The following is a 19,466-nucleotide window of genomic DNA, read 5'->3' on the forward strand; positions in this document are numbered from 1 at the left end:
TTTTTTACTATTTTTTTTTGGGGGGGATCAGAATGTCCCGCAACAAACACTGCTGAAAAGCTTTCATGAAGCAGCACTACACTGCAGAATTTTGCAAAAAATGATTTAAATATTATTAATGTGAAATTGGGGTTTAAAAGGGGAAAAAATAAAAAAAATTGTGGATCAATGAGGATTTGTACTTCGCTGCTTCATGAAAGCTTTTCAGCAGTGTTTGTTGCAGGACATTCTGATGATCCCTCCCCCCCACCCCCCCCACAAAAGAGTAAAAAAATAACAAAAAATATGTCCGGTATTAATTGATAATTATACACTATTGAAAATATGTAGTGCCTGGGACTGTGCATATACTATATAATTGGGCACAAGCACTTATGCCAGCCACAGAGCTGATGAAAGTGCTGGCGTCTAAATGCTGGAGATACATGTGAAATTTATAATATTCTATCCAGCTTATAATTGAAAAAGAAAAACGCCTATATTGCGAGCCAAATCGGGAGATAGACGTTTATCTCACAAAAACGAATAAAGCGGTATAATCGAAAGCCGAATTTGGACGTTTTCAACTGCACTCCGTCGCGGATGCGGACAAAGTTGATGGGGGCGTGTCAAAGGCGTGGTGAAGGCGGAACTGGGGCGTGGTTATCGGCCGATCAGAGATAGGCGCCTTTCGCCGATAATGGAAAAAAAATATGCGTTTTTAACGAGAATTTAGGGCACTTTTCCTGGACCCTGTTTTTCCACGAATAGGGCCCCAAAAAGTGCCCTAAATGACCAGATGACCACTGGAGGGAGTCAGGGATGACCTCCCCTGACTCCCCCAGTGGTCACAAACCCCCTCCCACCACAAAAATATGCCGTTTCACAACTTTTTATGTTCACCCTCAAATGTCATATCCACCTCCCTGGCAGCAGTATGCAGGTCACTGGAGCAGTTATTAGGGGGTGCAGTGGATGTCAGGCAGATAGACCCAGGCCCATCCCCCCCACCTGTTACACTTGTGCTGGTAAATGGGAGCCCTCCACACCGCCCCCAAACCCACTGTACCCACATGTAGGTGCCCCCCTTCACCTCTTAGGGCTATAGTAATGGTGTAGACTTGTGGGCAGTGGGTTTTGAGGGGGATTTGGGGGGCTCAACACCCAAGGGAAGGGTGCTATGCACCTGGGAGCTCTTTTACCTTTTTTTTTTTTTTGTAAAAGTGCTCCCTAGGGTGCCCGGTTGATGTCCTGGCATGTGAGGGGGACCAGTGCACTACGACTCCTGGCCCCTTCCACGAACAAATGCCTTGGATTTATTCGTTTTTGAGCTGGGCACTTTCATTTTCCATTATCGCTGAAAAACAAAAACGCCCAGCTCACAAATTGTCGAATACAACGTGGACGTCTATTTTTTCCCAAAATACCGTTCGGTCCGCCCCTTCACGGACCCGTTCTCGGAGATAAACGCCCATGGAGATAGACATTTTCGTTCGATTATGCCCCTCTATATGTTATGCACATAAGTGTGAATTCCGCCCAGGCACCACCCAGACTTTGTCCATGTGCATGAAGCTGTATGTGTGTATTTAGAGGCACCTTCTGGGCATCTAAACATATATGTTCACACCTACGCTAACATATACATGCAATCCCTGGGATTCTATCTATCTCGCTGAGATTTCTGCACAGAAATCAAAGCATATTCCATAACAATGTGCATAACTTAATTAGTTAGCAAGCAATTATCAGCACTAATTGGCATTAATTAGAATTTACGCACACTACTGTCTAAGCGTATTCTATAACATGGTGTGCATAGATTACTAACCAGCTTATTTTCGAAAGAGATCGCCAAAAAAGAGATCCGACAAAAATCGGGAGATGGCCGGCCATCTCATGAACCCGGCCAAATCGGTATAATGGAAAGCCGATTTTGGCCGGTTCCAACTGCTTTCCGTCGCAGAGCTGGCCAAAGTTAAAAGGGACATTTTGGAAGGGTATGGAAGGCAGGACAGGGGCATGGTTATGAGATAGCCGGCTTCGGCTGATAATGGAAAAAAAATGGCCGGCCCTGACAAGCACTTGGCCAGCTTCACTTGGTCCATTTATTTTTAGGACCAAGCCTCAAAAAAGTGCCCCAATTGACCAGATGACCACCGGAGGGAATCAGGGATCACCTCCCCTTACTCCCCCAGTGGTCACCAACCCCCTCCCACCCAAAAAAAAACAATTTAAAAAACAGTTTCTTTGCCAGCCTCTATGCCAGCCTCAAATGTCATACCCAGCTCCATGACAGCAATATGCAGGTCCCTGGAGCAGTTTTTTGTGGGTGCAGTGCACTTCAGGCAGGTGGACCCAGGCCCATCCCCCCCTACCTGTTACACTTGTGGTGGTAAATGGGAGCCCTCCAAACCTCCCCCAAAACCCACTGTACCAACATGTAGGTGCCCCCCTTCACCCTTAGGGCTATGGTAGTGGTGTAGAGTTGTGCAGAGTGGGGTTTTTTTTTTGGGGGGGGGGATTTGCAGGGCTCAGCACCCAAGGTAAGGGAGGTATGCACCTGGGAGCAATTTTTGAAGTCAACTGCAGTGCCCCCTAGGGTGCCCAGTTGGTATCCTGGCATGTGAGGGGGTCTAGTGCACTGCAAATGCTGGCTCCTCCCACGACCAAATGCCTTGGATTTGGCCGGGTTTGAGATCGCCGACTTCAGTTTTCATTATCAGTGAAAACCGATGCCGGCCATCTCTGAAATTTGGCCGGCCCCAACCGTATTATCGAAACAAAAGATGGCCGGCCATATTTTTCGATAATATGGTCAGGGACAGCTCTTTACGGCGCCGGCCTTATAGATGGCCGGCAATCTATTCGGTCGGTGCAGTTCAATTATGCCCCTCCACGTCACAAAGTTTTTAAAAGGCCATGGTTATGGGCAGGTTATGGGTGTTTCTAAAATCTATGTGCATTGTTATAGAATACACTCGCTCCACACCTAACTTAGGCATCAGGATTTAAACAAGGCTTTAGTTGGCATAATTAACCGCAAGTAAATTTAGTTATATAGACCGACGCTCTGCATATTCTATATACCACAAGGAAATGTAATGCTATTCTATAAAATTTAGGTGTACTCTAGAGAATATGCCTAGGTGTATTTTTTTTTCTTCATGAAATGTTCAGGCACTATATATACAGTCTAGCCATATGTGTGTAAATGATTAGAATACTAGTATATATGAGTGCATGTGTGCAACAAGCCACCTAAGCTCATATTTTACACATGGGCAGAGTCTTGGCAGGTCTCACACTTATGCACACAACTTATAGAATGTTATAATTTGTGTGAGTATCTGTGGAACTTAGGTATGTAAGGTTGGCGTAAATGCTTGTGCTTAAATTATAGGTGCACATTTCACTGGTTATGCTATCATTCTGTACAGGAAAGTAGGTGCCTACTTTTCTTTATAGAACAGGTGCCTAAATATAGATGCATTATTATAGAATTACCCCCTAAGTGCATATGTGTGATTTGCAATTCAGTTATCGTGTGCTAACCCCCAAAATTCTGTAAAAGCCATGTGCCCAATTTGCATGCACAATTTAATTAAATAACAAACTAATTAGTGCCAATAATTGGCTTTTTAACAAGCAATTATTTGCACTAATTAAATGTAATTGAACTTTGTGCATGTAAATTTAGGTGCTGTGATCTGTGCCTAAATTTTTTGCTTGATTTCAAAAAGGCGTGGAAATGGGAGTGGCAGAGGTGGAACGAGGTGTTCCTAAAATTAATGTGTGTTGTTATAGGCACGTACATTTGCACCACATTTCAGCTGATGCAAATGGCCGCATCTGAACTTAGGTACAATTCCCAGACATAAACGCTATTCTATAAACCAACTAACTTTAAGCATGGCTTATAGCATAGCGCTTTTTTAGACGCCATGTATAGAATCTAGCCCTAAGTATATTTTCTTTGTTATAAATTGTATGGGCACATGCTGAGAATGTCCCCCAAAGTTAACAGAGGCTTTGTAGTTACTTCTTATTAATTTTGGCAATTAGTGAGTGGTACCTGCAAAAGTTTACCATGCTTTAGTTAAAGGGCTTATAAACGTATGTGCCATCTTTCAGTGTATTTAGCCAGGAGGTGTGGAGAGAAGACCAATCCAACATATATACAGTTCATTTTGAAATGTACATGCATTGATTTATCATCATTCTACTGCTTGCAGAAATAGCAGGTACAAAGCTATTTTTCTTTTGAAAATTAACCACAAGATCCATGGGTGCATAGTACCCACAACCTTCACAACAGTGTGGTTATTGAATACTGCATTATAAATAATCAAGAATAATTATATTATTTCCAATAATCAACAAGGTGGAAAACTCATACCATCTCTATACTGTGCAATATTCCAAAGTGCACACGGCAGGTACCAATATCAATCTTGTATGAACCACACTGCTTAGGTCAAAACTCTTACATTTCCTTGAATTGCTCTGGGTAGTTCCATGATGTCTAACAGAGTATTCAAGTAGGGAGAAGTCCAGGGCATACGTATTGGAACAGGGGTAGCCACAGGGGTCATGTACCACCAAAATATTGAGCATGATCCAACACCCCCTCCCCTCACTGCCACAGCTCCTTCTACTCTTTACCTTTGTGCAGCATACTGACGTGAGAGGACACAGTGTGCAATCGAGCCAGTAGCAGAATACAGTCTAAAATGGGAACATGCATAGCCAGGACAGCACAGAACACCTTCTGGACCTGAGAGAGGTAGAACCTTGTGATATGTTCTGCCCCCAAAGGAATTTTAAGAAACAAGGGCAGGATGCATCAGAGGGTTCTATCTCTCTCAGGTCAGAAGATATTCCCACGGTGGGCCTGGCTGTGTGCGTTCCTGTTTTGAACTTACTCTGCTAGTAGAGCTATCACATGCAGTGTCTACTTGTCTTGGCCTGCTGCCTGGTAAAGTTAAAGGGCAGGAGGAACTGTAGCAGGGAGGGAGGGAGTTGCTGGATGACATGGGGACTGGGAGATCAGGGACTGGCGCTGAAGAGGAAAAGAAGAGGGGTAATGATGAACCACATGTGGGAGGAGAAGATGATGGACGGCATTAGGGGCAAGAGGAGGAGGAGAGGATTGATTATATGGGGAAGGGACGGAAAGAGATTCAGTGGATGCTGGACAGGGGGATTTGGAGGCAACAGAGATGAGAGATGCTGGACAAAGAAGTAGGCCATCGTGGCCTTCTCAGATTGAGACAATATCCTCAGTTTTAATGATCATATCATAGGGAAATGATGCGTAAGGACACTTTCTTTGAAGAATGAGAACAACTTGATAAAGGGGATGGAACTCTTCTTATATGAGGAAAGGCTAAAGAGGTTAGGGCTCTTTCAGTGGCGTTCTTGGTCGGCTGCCACCCGTGGTGATCAGCGCTGCGCACCCCTCCCCACTGTGTGCAGCATCATCCATCCCTCCCGGTTGCAGCACGACATCGCCCCGGCGCAGCGTCCCCCCCAGTGCATCACCTCCAACCCCCCTCCGGTGCATTCTTCCTACCTGTTGGGAGTAGCTGTGTGGCTGTTGGCTCCACTGGTTCCCTGCTCCCTCTGCTATTACTTCCTGTTCCGGACCAGAGGGAACACCCAGGGAGGACCACACCCACTGCCCCGTCCTCGGTATGCTACTGGGCTCTTCAACTTGGAAAAGAGACAGCTGAGGGGAGATATGATTGAAGTCTAAAATCCTGAGTGGTGTAAAATGAGAAGAAGTGAATAACATTTTTACTCTTTCAAAAAGTGCAGAGACTAGGGGACACTCAAGAAAGTTACATGGAAATACTTTTAAAAGAACGAAGGAAATGTTTTTTCACTCAACGAATAGTTAAGCTCTGGAACTTGTTTCTGGAGAATGTGGTAACAGCAGTTAGTGTATCTGGGTTTACAAAAGGTTTGGACAAGTTCCTGGAAGAAAAGTCCATAGTTTGCCATTGAGATAGACATGGGAAGCCACTGCTTGCCCTGGGATGGGTACCATGGAATGTTGCTACTATTTTGGTTTCTGCCAGGTACTTGTGACCTGGATTGGCCACTGTTGGAAACAGGATACTGGGCTAGATAGACCATTGGTCAACCCAGTATGGCTATTTTTACGTTCTTATGTTGATTCAAATGTTGACAAATGGGAACATGCTGTGTAAGGTCTGGTTGCCATACTGGTATTTTTTTTTACTTCTTGGCAATTGGTGTGTTTTCCTGGTTCTTCCAGACCAGACCTGTGTTTGATCATCACTGCTTCTATTTTGGACGGGTTCCCAGAACAGCTTTTGGAAGCCCTAGACTAAGATCGCATATAGTATCAATTTTAATAGGGATGTTAGACTGAGCCCAGGAGATATTTACTTGTGGTCTTGGATCAGCCAAATCTGTGAACCTTTTCAGTAGAAATATATTCACTGAGGCTGGCAAATGGAAATAAATTCAAATCAGTACACAGAAGTCCTGCTATTTCAGGAAATCTGAATAAATATAATTTGCATTGGTGTTTTGGACAACACCCATTTGGATCTGAATAAAACATTATCAGCTTCATTGCAACATGCATGAGCCTCATCCATATTTAAATATGCAGTCACTCCTGAAACACTCTGACTATGATGTTGTCCCAAATTAAGAAAGAGAAGCTCAAACTTTTACACATATTTAAAATGTTATGTTACTTCTTTTAAATATACTCAAAAGCATTTATGTCTCTATTTACTAATAGTTATGGTGAGATAATGCTGTTATTGTGTTATTTTTCTCAAAGCCTATTGTATAAAATAGGCTTTATGGCAGTAATATGCAATAATGCAATTATTACACGCAAACCCCCCAAATCTACAAAAATCACTAAAATTTGCGAATGCAAATTTGGGTAGGTATCCAATTTATGTGCACAATTTAATTGAATAGCAAGCCAATTAGTGCCAATAATTGGGATTTTAACAATTATTGGTGCTAATTGGATTTAATTAAAATTTACACCTAGGTCCAAAAATGGGGCATGACCGTGGGTCACAAGGAGCTGCAGTGGGAATTGAACCTGGTTACATAAGTACATAAGTAATGCCACACTGGGAAAAGACCAATTAAGTGCTGTTAACACTAATTATTGATTGTTAGCGCCTAATTGACTAATTAGTTTACATGCAGATTTGGGATCCCTGCCCAAATTTGAATGACCTATGCAGAATCCAGGGAATAGCAAATAAATGCAGGAGTTTAATTTTATTCCACACCTGATATATACTGCCTTTCTATAGATACAAAGTAGTTTAGATATACTATTTTTGCAGGTACTTTTCTGTCCCTAATGGGCTCACAATCTAAGGTTATTTTGTATCTGGGTTAATGGAGGGTTAAGTGACTTGCCAAGGGTCACAAGGAGCTGCAGTGGGAATTGAACCTGGTTACACAAGTACATAAGTAATGCCACACTGGGAAAAGACCAAGGGTCCATCGAGCCCAGCATCCTGTCCACAACAGCCAGGCCAAGGGCACCTGGCGAGCTTCCCAGGATCTCCACCACTGCACTAATCATTAGGCTGTAGCAGGATTCAAACTATGTTCCCTAGGCCCAAAACCCACTGCACTAACCATTAGGCTGTAGCAGGATTCGAACCCTGTTCCCTAGGTCCAAAACCCACTGCACTAACCATTAGGCCACTCCTCCACGTGGGCGGGGCAAGGGTGTGTCAAACATTTACACATGTAGGTTATGGAATCTTGCATTTATATGCTAAGGTGCTCCATTTAGGCGTCTGCTACAGAAATGGTGTAAGTGGGTGTGTCTAAATGTTAGTGTGTAAATGCTGACTTATCCTAGTATTCTATAACAGAATCTGGCCGCTGAGAGGTTATTATAGGATTCATGCTCAGTGCATTACTTTTTGGTGCATTTTATAAAAACTGACTCCTGGTTAGTGGACTGAAAATTGCTACTAAGTGGGTAATTCCTGGCTCTGTCCAGACTCTGCACCCGACTGCCCTGGCACTAACTGGAGAGTGCTGCAGTGATGAGAGTGGATATTCAGTAGCACTGTCCAGTTAAGTGCCAGTGAACATCTGCCCCTGGACTGGCCAGTGTGATTTAACCAGGAAGGAGCCTCTCCTGTCCGATCAAATTGTTTTTAGTATTGGCTCCATAAAATACAATTGAGATACAGCTATGTAAATTCTGCCATGCTATTTATATATTCCAGTGCTCATTTTGCTGTTTAACCATTTGCCTCAGTAGATATTTGTGGCTCTTTTAAAAAATGTGTATAAGTCCTGGTATTATATCTTTACAGATATTCTGACTCTGAGATGGATGATTTATAGATGACAGGTAAGCAGTTCTGTGGCTGCTGTGGGTGTGTGAGACCCCCCAATATTGAGTGAATGCCTTCATTTGTCTAAGGAGCGGTATTTTGAGATGGTTGAGCACTCCCACTCATTCGGAAAAAGCTGGCTCTGCAAGTAATTCTCAGTAAATAGTAAACCACAGCATGAGCCACAGCCAGTGGTCAGTCCTTGTACCAGACTTGAATCCCTGATGCCTGCAACACATTTTCTGTTGTGCTTTCCATTGCTGTTTATGTGGTCTCTTTGAGATGACAGTCACCATATATGGAGATCCTTTTTATAAATCATTTGCAAATATTTTACCAGCTTCTGAGCAGGGCTTACTTAAACAGCAAGCCAGTGTATAGAGAATGTCATGGGGATGGGGACCTGTGGTAAATCCGCAGTAAAATAATTTACCGCATTTACAATGGGTGTGGTAGCAACACTTTTTACTGCCCCGCAGAAGCAGTAAAAGCCTTGATCCCATAGTAAAAAACCCCAAAACTGGGATTACTGTGAGTCTGGGATCTCCTTCTTCCTTCCTTCCTTCTTCCCTTCCTTCTCTCCCCATCGCATCGCGTCTTCTACCTTTTTGAACCACAAAGAAGATCTCTCACAGGCCTGCTCTGGGGCCTCCCCTCCTCTGGCTCCCACTTTCTGATGTAATTTCTTGTTGAAACAGGAAGTTAACCAGAAGGTGGGAGCCAGCAGACAAATAATACCGGACCCATGTGAGGGAAGGGGGCAGTGCTGGCGGGAGGGCTGGAACTGAGTGAGGGGCAGCACTGGAGGGAGGGACAGAGGGAGGTTTGGAACTGAGGAGGGGCAGTGCTGGAAGGAGGGCTGGAGCCAAAGGGGGCAGAAGCAGCACTGGAGGGAGGGGGTTGAAGGGGGACAGAGACAGTGTTGGAGGGAGGAAGAAAGGGGTTGAAGGAGATAGAGGCAGCACTGGAGGGAGGGAGCTGAAGGGGACAGAGGCAGCACTGGAGGGAGAGAGGGAGGGAGCAGAAGGGGACAGAGGCAGTGCTGCAGAGAGGGCTGGAGCTGAAAGAGACAGAGGCAGCAATGGAGGGAGAGAGGAAACTGAAGGGGACAGAGGTAGCACTGGAGATAGGGAACTGAAGGGGACAGAAGCAGTGCAGATGGCGGAAAGCAGGAAGCTGAAGGGGACAGAGGCAGCAAGGAGGGTGGAAGGAAGGGAGGGTGAGATGTTGCATGCAGATGGTATATGGACACAGAGGGGGTAATGCCAGACATTGGAGGGGGTATATAGACACAGAGAGATAATGCTAGACATGGAGGAGAATAAGAACATAGAAGGGAGATGCTGGACTTGGGGGGGCATAGGGACACAGAGGAGAGATGGCTGGACACAGGTGAAGGGGATAGGGACCAACCTCTCCTCCTCCTCCCCCATTCTCTATTTCTGTGGATAACACTCTCATCCTTCCTGTCTCATCTGCTCGTAACCTTGGGGTCATCTTCGACTCCTCCCTCTCCTTCTCTGCACATATTCAACAGACTGCTAAAACTTGTCGTTTCTTTCTCTATAATATCACCAAAATTCGCCCTTTCCTTTCTGAGCACACTACCAGAACCCTCATCCACACTCTTATCACCTCTCACTTAGACTATTGCAACTTGCTTCTCATAGGTCTCCCACTTAGCCATCTCTCTCCCCTTCAATCTGTTCAAAATTCTGCTGCACGACTAATATTCCGCCAGTGTCATTATGCTCATATTAGCCCTCTCCTCAAGTCACTTCACTGGCTTCCTATCCGTTTCCGCATACAGTTCAAACTCCTCTTATTGACCTATAAGTGCATTCACTCTGCAGCTCCTCAGTACCTCTCCACTCTCATCTCTCCCTACATTCCTCCCCGGGAACTCTGTTCACTGGGTAAATCTCTCTTATCTGCACCCTTCTGCTCCACTGCTAACTCCAGACTCCGTTCCTTTTATCTTGCTGCACCTTGTGCCTGGAATAGGCTTCCTGAGCCGGTACGTCAAGCTCCATCTCTGGCCGTCTTCAAATCTAAGCTAAAAGCCCACCTTTTGATGCTGCTTTTAACTCTTAACCCTTATTAACTTGTTCAGAACCCTTATTTTATCATCCTCACTTTAATATTCCCTTATCTCTTGTTTGTCCTGTTTGTCTGTCCTAATTAGATTGTAAGCTCTGTCGAGCAGGGACTGTCTCTTCATGTTCAAGTGTACCCCTACCATCATGCTATGCCTTCCCACCTCCAAATCATGCTGTGCCATTGCTATGTTCCAACACAGATCTATTTACAGCCAGCTGTAGGTGTTTCATGCTTCTTCAGCCTGTCCTACATTGATGCTGTTAAGATCTGAAGGGGAACTAGGGAGTCAGGGTCTACCACTTGGTCTAGTACCACAAAGAAGGGAGGAGAATTTTCCTGCAGCTACAGTGGGCAGCTGGTGAAGCACCATTTCTGGTTTGCCCTAGCAGTCCAACTTATTTATTTATTTATTAGGATTTATTTACCGCCTTAATCAAGGCATGACGTATGTGGGTATGCCTAAATGTTCATTTATGTGCCTAGTGCTGAAAATACGTGCTAAGCTCCTAACATTATCCTCACCCTAAATCTGCCCCTTTTGTCTCCCACTTGCGTGCCCTAGTAAATTTTCAGTGAGGTCAATTTATAACTCAAAACTAGAAGCAGGGCAGGATTACGGCATAGGCAAACTAGGCACATATCTAGGGCCTAAGAGTTTAGAAGGGCCCCCCCCCCCCCACAAATTCTTGCCTTGGTGAGCCAGTTGCTGGCAGAGTTGGGGGTGGGGGGGGGGAGTGGGAGAACCATCACTGCCCAATGCCTACAGGTCTCTGTTTATTCTCCTCAACACCCGTGCATAGCCACTTCCCCCTCTATTGGTTTTCCTCTGCAATTGAACCATGCAAGACTCTTGTGAGATTTTAAAAGGTATTTATATTACAATGGGGGGGGGGGGGGGGGGGGGGGAGAGTTACTATGGAGGCTAACATGCTTGTTTGCCTAGGGTCTACTGAGCAGTACATCCTGCCCTGGCTAGGAGCTTATTGGGTCCAGTATTTATAGTTTACCCAATCAAAATTTCAAAACAGATTACAGAGTTACATACATAATCTATCATTAACAAAAACATCACATAATCAAAAACTAATAACACAAACACTTAAAAAACATACTAATACTGCCAACATCCCAATTAAAAACCTGATCACTGTCTTCTGATCTCTTACAGATTAATATTAAATATCTCTTTTTTCTTCCAATGTGCTACTGTATTAATTACGTCCCCCAAACCTGTTTGAATAGAAGTGGCTTCAGCTTCATCATGAAATCAGTGATCAATCAGCCTCAATTTTTTAGGTAGTCAATTTTATTCCATAAATCTAGTGATAGAGAAAACTTTGTTACAGGTCTCAGAAAAATGGCAGCGCCTGTTATGTTGACACCCTAGCTCATGCTTCGCATGTGTCATGTAGGAGGCATGTGAGTTATATATATGTTATAGCTTGTGTGATTGACACTTAACTAAGGGGGATATGTAAAAAATAACATGCATTAATGGCATTAAAATGCTTTAACTGTTAGTATATAATCTCCTAAGTGTAATGTAAGCTCAGGTCTGCTGAGAGACCAAGCCGGGCCCGGGATAAACAATCTTGAAGGTGGCCTCCCACCTAGCAGTAGCCTTCTGCTCACTTGGTCTGTCTCCTGCTCCTATGTGCGAGGTTTTCTCACTATCACATTAATTCTGCTCTTCCGGCCATGGGTCCTTCTTCCTGCCGTATCCCCTCTTGCCTATGCAGAAATAGGAAGTACTTCACAAAGGAGGCGTGACGTGGCTGGCAGAGCAGAGCAGTGTTAACGTGATAACACAATAACCCAACACACAGAAGCAGGAGACCAATCCAGCCTTATGCCTGTGCCTGCCACTGGAAGCCTGAAGAAAGCGACTTTTCTATTGCTGGCGCTGAACCCATCTTGGAGGCCCCCCTTCTCGGTGGCCCTGCATAAACTAATGCTATAAGTAGGGTGAACACATCCTATGTCAGTACACTATTTGGTTTTTAATCTTGGGTATATATAGTCCCAAGGCTATAGGATGTCTGTCTAAACCAGGGGTGGGCAACCATGGTCCTCAACAGCCACAATCCAGTTAGACTTTCAAGATTTCCACAGTGAATATACATTCGATCTATCTGCATGCAATGGAAGCAGTACATGCAAATCAATCTCATACATATTCATTGTGGAAATCTTGAAATACTGACTGAGGTTGAAGCCCTTGAGGACCATGGTTGCCCACCCCTGATTTAAACAGTGGAGGTAGTAGGCATGCAAATCTAGGTCATGCATATTAAGGATATCCTGAAAATCTGGCCTGTTTGTGACCCTAGAAGATTGTACTTGGACAAGCCTGCTGTACACTGCTGTGGTCTGTGAAACAGTCCAGGTGGAATATCAAGATTTGAATAAACTAAACTCTAAATAACTGAGCTGTACATATGAATAAAAGGAGTTCCATGGGATTTTCCAAACCCCATCGTTTAGGCTGTACCTTATATACTGAAGCTCGGGAGATTTGGCTTTGAGTATTCTGTTTGTGACGGTTGAGGGTTGAAAACATTACAAAGTAATTAGTCCTAGCAAAAGAAGTCAGTGATTTCCTTGGCCATAAAAAAAAATTATAGTGAGAGACATTTCCTGAGGAAACACCTTCCAGATTTTAGACCTGATGAAGATTTATAGTGTTGCTATTAGGACTGCGATATTTAAATGGGGGGAAATGCAGACATATAGAGATTGTATGGACATATGGACCTATATCTCAATCTCAAAAAACAAAGCTGACCCAGAACAGAATGAGAGAGAAAGTACATATAGATTTGGATAAACGAAGCAGGAATACTAAATCTGTTTTGTAAAACGCATTCAACAATTGTCTTTGGGCAAATCAGTAGACCTTTAAAAGTTACTTTTTATGGGGTCTATAGCAACTCCTGCTCTTGAACTGGAATATTTTTCAGGCACTGTTGAATATATTTTTAATTTTGCAGAACACCTGCTTTTATGATAGATGCTTTCCAGGTCTCATCTAATATTTGCCCTTCAGAGGCTGAAACATTTTTTAGAAATGAATCAAGCCTCAGATCAGAAAAGAGAATGGTATCTATTAATTTGCATCACAATAGTGAGGAAAGCATGCCTGGTGCACACTGTCTATACTTATTTCATATTTTGTTAAAATGCAAATGGAAATGATCTTTTTTTCTTTTCTAGCCAGACTGAAAAACAGATGGAAAGACTTCACATAGGATGATATTTTTATTACAATAACTTGACTCCCCAGCCATTATTCATGCATCAGGACTTTTTGCTGCTGCAGAATTTATTGGAAGATAATGCAACCTCAAGATATATTCACTATATAAGGAAAATCATTATAATAGATAATTTTCTATCAGAGCTCCTCTCTATACAATAGTTGCCATATGGTCTCTTTTTGATTCTAGAATGAAGCCTGCACAGCAGATCAGAAACAAATCTTCATGTCTAAATCTGTGCTGCTAATAAATGGCATTGATGTGTACATGGTTTCTTTTTTCCCCCCAGTCTACAATGAGTCACCAAATCTAACAGACTGATAGAATTCTTTTCTTGCCTAATCTTCAATATATATGCAAAATACATGGCAAATCAAAGATGCAGCTATGATTGCAAGGACCAGAAATAATCGGCTTAAATGCAGAGGTGTGATGAGTGTACAAAACGTTCAGGAAGCCAGGCCAGCACCCATTTTGATTTCCCAGGCTGCTTTTGTGTGCTTGCTTTGATGCAGCATCACATGGCTACTCTAGAATCTCTACATTCATTTAGGTTTCATCTCTAGTTCAAAAATCAAGATGTTTATTTTGACTACCATTTTATTTTGTTTATTGTTAGAAACTACCAGCTTCTGAGCTCACTCAGCATTCTTTCTCATGTTGTCTGATTGGTTCTGGTACTCAGTTGTTACTGGAGGTCGACAAGAGCACATCAATGATTGACTGTGGGCTAACAATGAATTTGCAAAAGGTGAGGAATTAAATCTAAAACCCAAAGCCAAATTCAGACTGTACCAAACTGGAGAAAGGGTGGAAATCTCCTTTTTAATCAGCGCTTTCATGTTGACGTAGTTTGCATAGGGGATCTTGGCAGGCTGTAAATGTACATGGCATAGATTTTTGGTTACTGTGGTGTGTACTACTACTGTGGCAAAAATCTAATGTTCAATGAATAAAACTTATTGCATACCACAGTAAGGATGAAGAGGGAAAGGAACTGTTATACACATGTCTGCTCTCTCACAATAGCAGCCAGTCAGGTAGAAAGCACCAGGTGTCCTTGGCTTTAGTAGAAACTGCAGTTTACTCTGTGTTCAGCAGGCCAGAGGGCGAGGGATTAATGTAGGCACCAGCCAGGAGCCACCTGTGGGGAACGAAGAGCAGCAATTGTTTCTGGAGGAAACCTCCACCCCCCCCTGCATGGATTTTGCAGATGGCCCTGTAGAGGGTGAGGGATCCCACCTCACGGCCTACTGAGCATGAGGGGCAGACAGGAATAACATTAAAAGAAGCTGAAATTCTGATGCTTGTGGGGATGAGTGAACTTTTTAGGGAATTACAATACATAAATAAAATGGTCCCCCTCAACCCTGGGAATGGGTGGGCACATGGAGAAAGACGAAAGGGGTCTACCACACAAATGGAGATGTGGAGGACTGGCAGTATACAATAGGAGCCAGCTGAAAAGAGACATGAAATGCAAGGCTGGAGATGTAACATGGTGTCAGAATTATTGAGCAGTATGTCAGTTGATTGGGCTGAATCAAATATAAAAATACAGTTTTTAAAAGACTAATTGAAACTGCAACAGGGAAACTGATCTGAACTTCAAGCCCCTCTTTCCCCTTCCTTTTCCTGGGAACTTCTGATAGCAGGACTAGTCAATTACAAACACTTAACAGAGACAAAAGGGCACTGTTCCAAAGAGCTATAAAACTTCCTTCTCTTCCCACCTAACAAGGACTGATAACAAAAGCATGACTAGGTGGATACTTGAAGGCTCATCAAGACTTCTGCAGAGATTAAACACAACTGCAGACAGAGGGTCTGGAGAAGTGTAAAACCAGGTACTGAAGACAAAGGACTCAGAGGAAAACCATAAACAAGGCATTTGCTTGTTAAAACCATTTGCTGGTTACCTCAGATATGTATATCTGCCCCCTCCCATCAGCTATCAGACAAGAAGACGCCAGGACATGTGCAGCAAGGAAAGACTTATAATGTGATCATGTCAACAGACTACATTAACCATAATGCCTTGCAAATTATCCAGTGCAAACCAGGAAGCAAGTGCTGAGGTTCATGTGATCATATCCTCCTGCAACTTGCAATGTATAAAAAACAGAAGCTGTTCCACACACACAGATCTCTTCTATTCTGCTGCGGCCCTGGTCAGAGACTCTCCTCCTGTAACCATGCTGTTCATCACTCAGCTTCTATAACAAAGGACTCTTGTAAGTTAATAATTCATATTTAAACCTGCTACCTTACTTTAAGCACAGATTCTCTGTAAGATCTTTTAAAAAGAACTACCTCTTGCAATATTGTTCACATGATTTGTATTTTAAATAAACCCTTTTGAAGCTAAATATATGGTCATTTGTGTCCTGGGTACGTGCTTTTAAATCTTGCAGCGCAGGATACTGCATTTTAACAGAGATAATATTTAATTCATTGCAATCATGAATCTTGTTGCCTTAATGGGTAACTTGTGGAGAATTATTCAATATATATCTTAAAAATTATAAATAGTAGCGAGTGCTCTAGAGCAATATCCCCAAGTTATAAATTAATTCATGTAACAGAGAGAAGCTATCAGTTGTGAACCTCGTGAACCTGAGGCCTGTGGATAACATGGTGCACATATCCATTCCCAGGGCCTCCCCAGCCCCCGCTGGTCAGGCAGGCAGCCACAAATGGGTGTCTCCATGAAACTTACAGCTGCACATAACCCCACAATCCCATTGCGGCAGTTTGTAAACAATAAATAGGTAAATGCAGTAGCATGAAAGCAGTTTGTATCAACAGTCCACTGCTATCCCTTGTGTTCCTGCTGACCAGGGCCTGTGCTGTATGTTGTCCCGCAGGCAGGTCCTGAAAAAAGCAAGGAGTCCTTTGTTAGCAGAGACATAAGGAAGACCAGGTTTCAGGCCACCTCCCTACCAGAAGGGGAAGGATAGGATCAGAGGTCTCTGCTTACCTGGAGACAGTTGCAAAAGGGGACTCCAGCTGGCTCAAGGCTTCCAGGGATCAGCTGTTTGATGCTGCACAGCCAGAATGCAGAACAAATACGTTAGTTTCCCAGGTGTAGAAGATTCTAGGCAGATGAGAAGACACTTTCCCCTTATGAACACTAATGTGACATTGAGGTTCGAAAATGGCATTTAAATCACAGGACTTAGACATCATTCTTCCCAAAACATTTCCACGTGTGGGCAGTGGCATAGCTAAGGGGGGGGGCGCAAGGGGAGCGGCCACTCCCCCAATCAGATTTCACATGAAAACGGCGCCTACCTCTGTTGGTGCTGGGCCACCACCACACAGCAGCATGGACTAACATCGCTTCGGCGCTTTCGCTTTCACTACCCCCCCCCCCTCGGTCCCTCAAACCTGCTTTCTTTAGCGGCGCCCCTCCCAGGGCCGTGCCTAGGGTCTCTGGCGCCCCCCTGCAGACTATCAGTTGGCGCCCCCCCCCCCGTGAAAATTATCACGCCCCCCCCCCCATGAAAATGATCGCTCACCACTTGCCACACTGAAAGGAATTGTCAGCAATATTCTTAGAAACAAATTGCTATACATTGCAAAATAAGATAGCAGATGTAAATTCTCAAAGTGGACATATTCCAAATGCTAAAATGAAAATAAAATAATTTTTTTCTACCTTTGTTGTCTGGTGACTTTTTTCAATCATGCTGGTCCAGTATCTGATTCTGCTGCTATCTGTCCTCTTAACTCCATTTCCAGGGCTTCCTTTCCATTTATTTCTTTACTTTTCTCCTTTCTTCTTCATTTCTTGCTCTATATCCATTTCCAGCAATTTCTCCTCTCTCCCTGGGTCCTGCCCTCCCATCCATGTCCATTCTTGTCCCTCTCTGCCCTTCCCTCCTCCATCCATAGCCAGCAATCCTCCTCTCTCCCCTCCCCTCCATTTCCAGCAATTTGTCCTCTCCCTGGGCCCTGCCCTCCCATCCATGCCTCTCTGCCCTCCCATCCATGCCTCTCTGCCCTTCCCTCCGTGCCCTGGGGCCTTTAAATCTTTTACTTCCGGTCGCAGCAGCGTCAGTGAAAGCGGAGCGCTGCCGACGTCTCCCTTCCCTTTGCGCTCTTGGTTCCCTCAGTGTCCGCCTTCTTCTGACGTCAGAAGAAGGCGGGACACTGAGGGAACCAACGAGTGCAAGGGAAGGGAGACGTCGGCAGCAGTGGCGTAGCTAGGGTAGTTGACACCCGGGGCCGGTCATTGTTTAACACCCCCCCCCCAAATCCAGTACTAGGCATACCGAGAATACAAAACACTCACGACCTATAGAGCAATTTTACCATACCATAAGCAGTCATTTCTACGAGTCACACAAGGAAAAGGAAAGCATCTTAAGCACTACAGTGAGCACTAGAACATCAATTCACCTATTGTAAAACGAAACCAGACAGAATAGTACAGATCGTCGATCCTGCACAGTCAATGCCAACTGAAAGCCATGTCTTTTTCACAAACACAGATACACCCTAATCCACTATAGAATAAGTAATCATAAACTTTCTATTTAGACAAAAATTAAACTGAACCCCCGATGCCAGACTCTGCATACAATGCAATACCACAGAAACAGAAAATGTCTCCTAGTACTGTGCAAAATATAAAGACAGCAGATGTAAATTTGAAAAAACTAACAAATACCAATCACCACTTTACAAATTAACAAATACAGAAAATAAAATAATACTATTTTATTGGACTAATACATTTAGCTTCCAGAGGCCAAAATCTCCTTCCTCAGGTCAATACAGTATAGTGCTGTTACAGTATCCTATCCTGATCTGAGGAAGGGGGCTTTGTTCTCTGAAAGTTAAGTCAAAATGTATTAAAATTAGTCCAATAAAAAGATTACCTTATTTACATGTTCTATTTATAAACATTTATTAACACAGCTAAAATACTATATCCTAAAGCAAAATAATAAAAATATATATTTACAGTTTGTTGTCTTTGGTTTCTGCTTTCCTCATCTTCTTTTCACCGTCTTCCTTCCATCCAGCATCTGTCTTCGCTCTCTCTCTGCCATCCAGTGTCTGCCCTCTCTAATGTCCCTTCCATCCACATCTGCCCTCTATTTCTGCCCCTTCCATCCACCATCTGCTCCAGTCTGCCATCTCTCTCTCCCCCTTCCATCCACCATCTGCCCTCTCTCTCTCCTTTCCCTCTAGCATTTGCCCTCTATCTCTGCCCCCTTCCATCCACTGTCTGCTCTTTTACTCCCTTCTATCCACTGTCTGCCCTTTCTCTCTGCTCCTTCGATTCACCACTTGCCCTCTCCCATCCATTCAGGGTCTGCCCTCCCTCTCACTCCCCATTCCATCCAGGATCTATCCCCCCTCTCTCACTGCCCCCTCTTTTCGGTTCCCAGTTCCCACCTGCGGCTGCCCCTAGTTCCAGATCCATTGATTCTCCCATCCACCCCTGCCTCAGGCATGACCCCATTCTCCCTCCTGCTCACTTTTCAGACCCCAGTTCCAGCTCCATGCCCCTTCTCCCATCTGTCTCCCACCCAGTCCCTTCTGCCCATCCGAGTCCCCCTCACCCCATCTGTCTCCCACCCAGTCCCTTCTGCCCATCCGAGTCCCCCTCACCCCATCTGGCTCCCACCCAGTCCCTTCTGCCCATCCGAGTCCCCCTCACCCCATCTGTCTCCCATCCAGTCCCTTCTGCTATCCAAGTGCCCCCCACCCTCACCCCATCTGTCTCCCACCCAGTCCCTTCTGCCCA

The 19,466-nt window shown here is 44.2% G+C and overlaps 1 long non-coding RNA gene across 1 annotated transcript in view; it reads left to right on the forward strand.

Moving 5' to 3' along the window:
• The first annotated feature begins 15,872 nt into the window (after positions 1–15,872).
• LOC115468065 overlaps positions 15,873–19,466 on the forward strand; it is a 31,673-nt gene continuing 28,079 nt past the window's right edge. Inside the window, exon 1 of the long non-coding RNA XR_003941815.1 lies at positions 15,873–15,939. This is a non-coding gene — a long non-coding RNA (uncharacterized LOC115468065). The remainder of the gene's footprint in view (positions 15,940–19,466) is intronic.

Source organism: Microcaecilia unicolor, chromosome 4 (assembly GCF_901765095.1).
Source record: "Microcaecilia unicolor chromosome 4, aMicUni1.1, whole genome shotgun sequence".
NCBI classification, from domain to species: domain Eukaryota; kingdom Metazoa; phylum Chordata; class Amphibia; order Gymnophiona; family Siphonopidae; genus Microcaecilia; species Microcaecilia unicolor.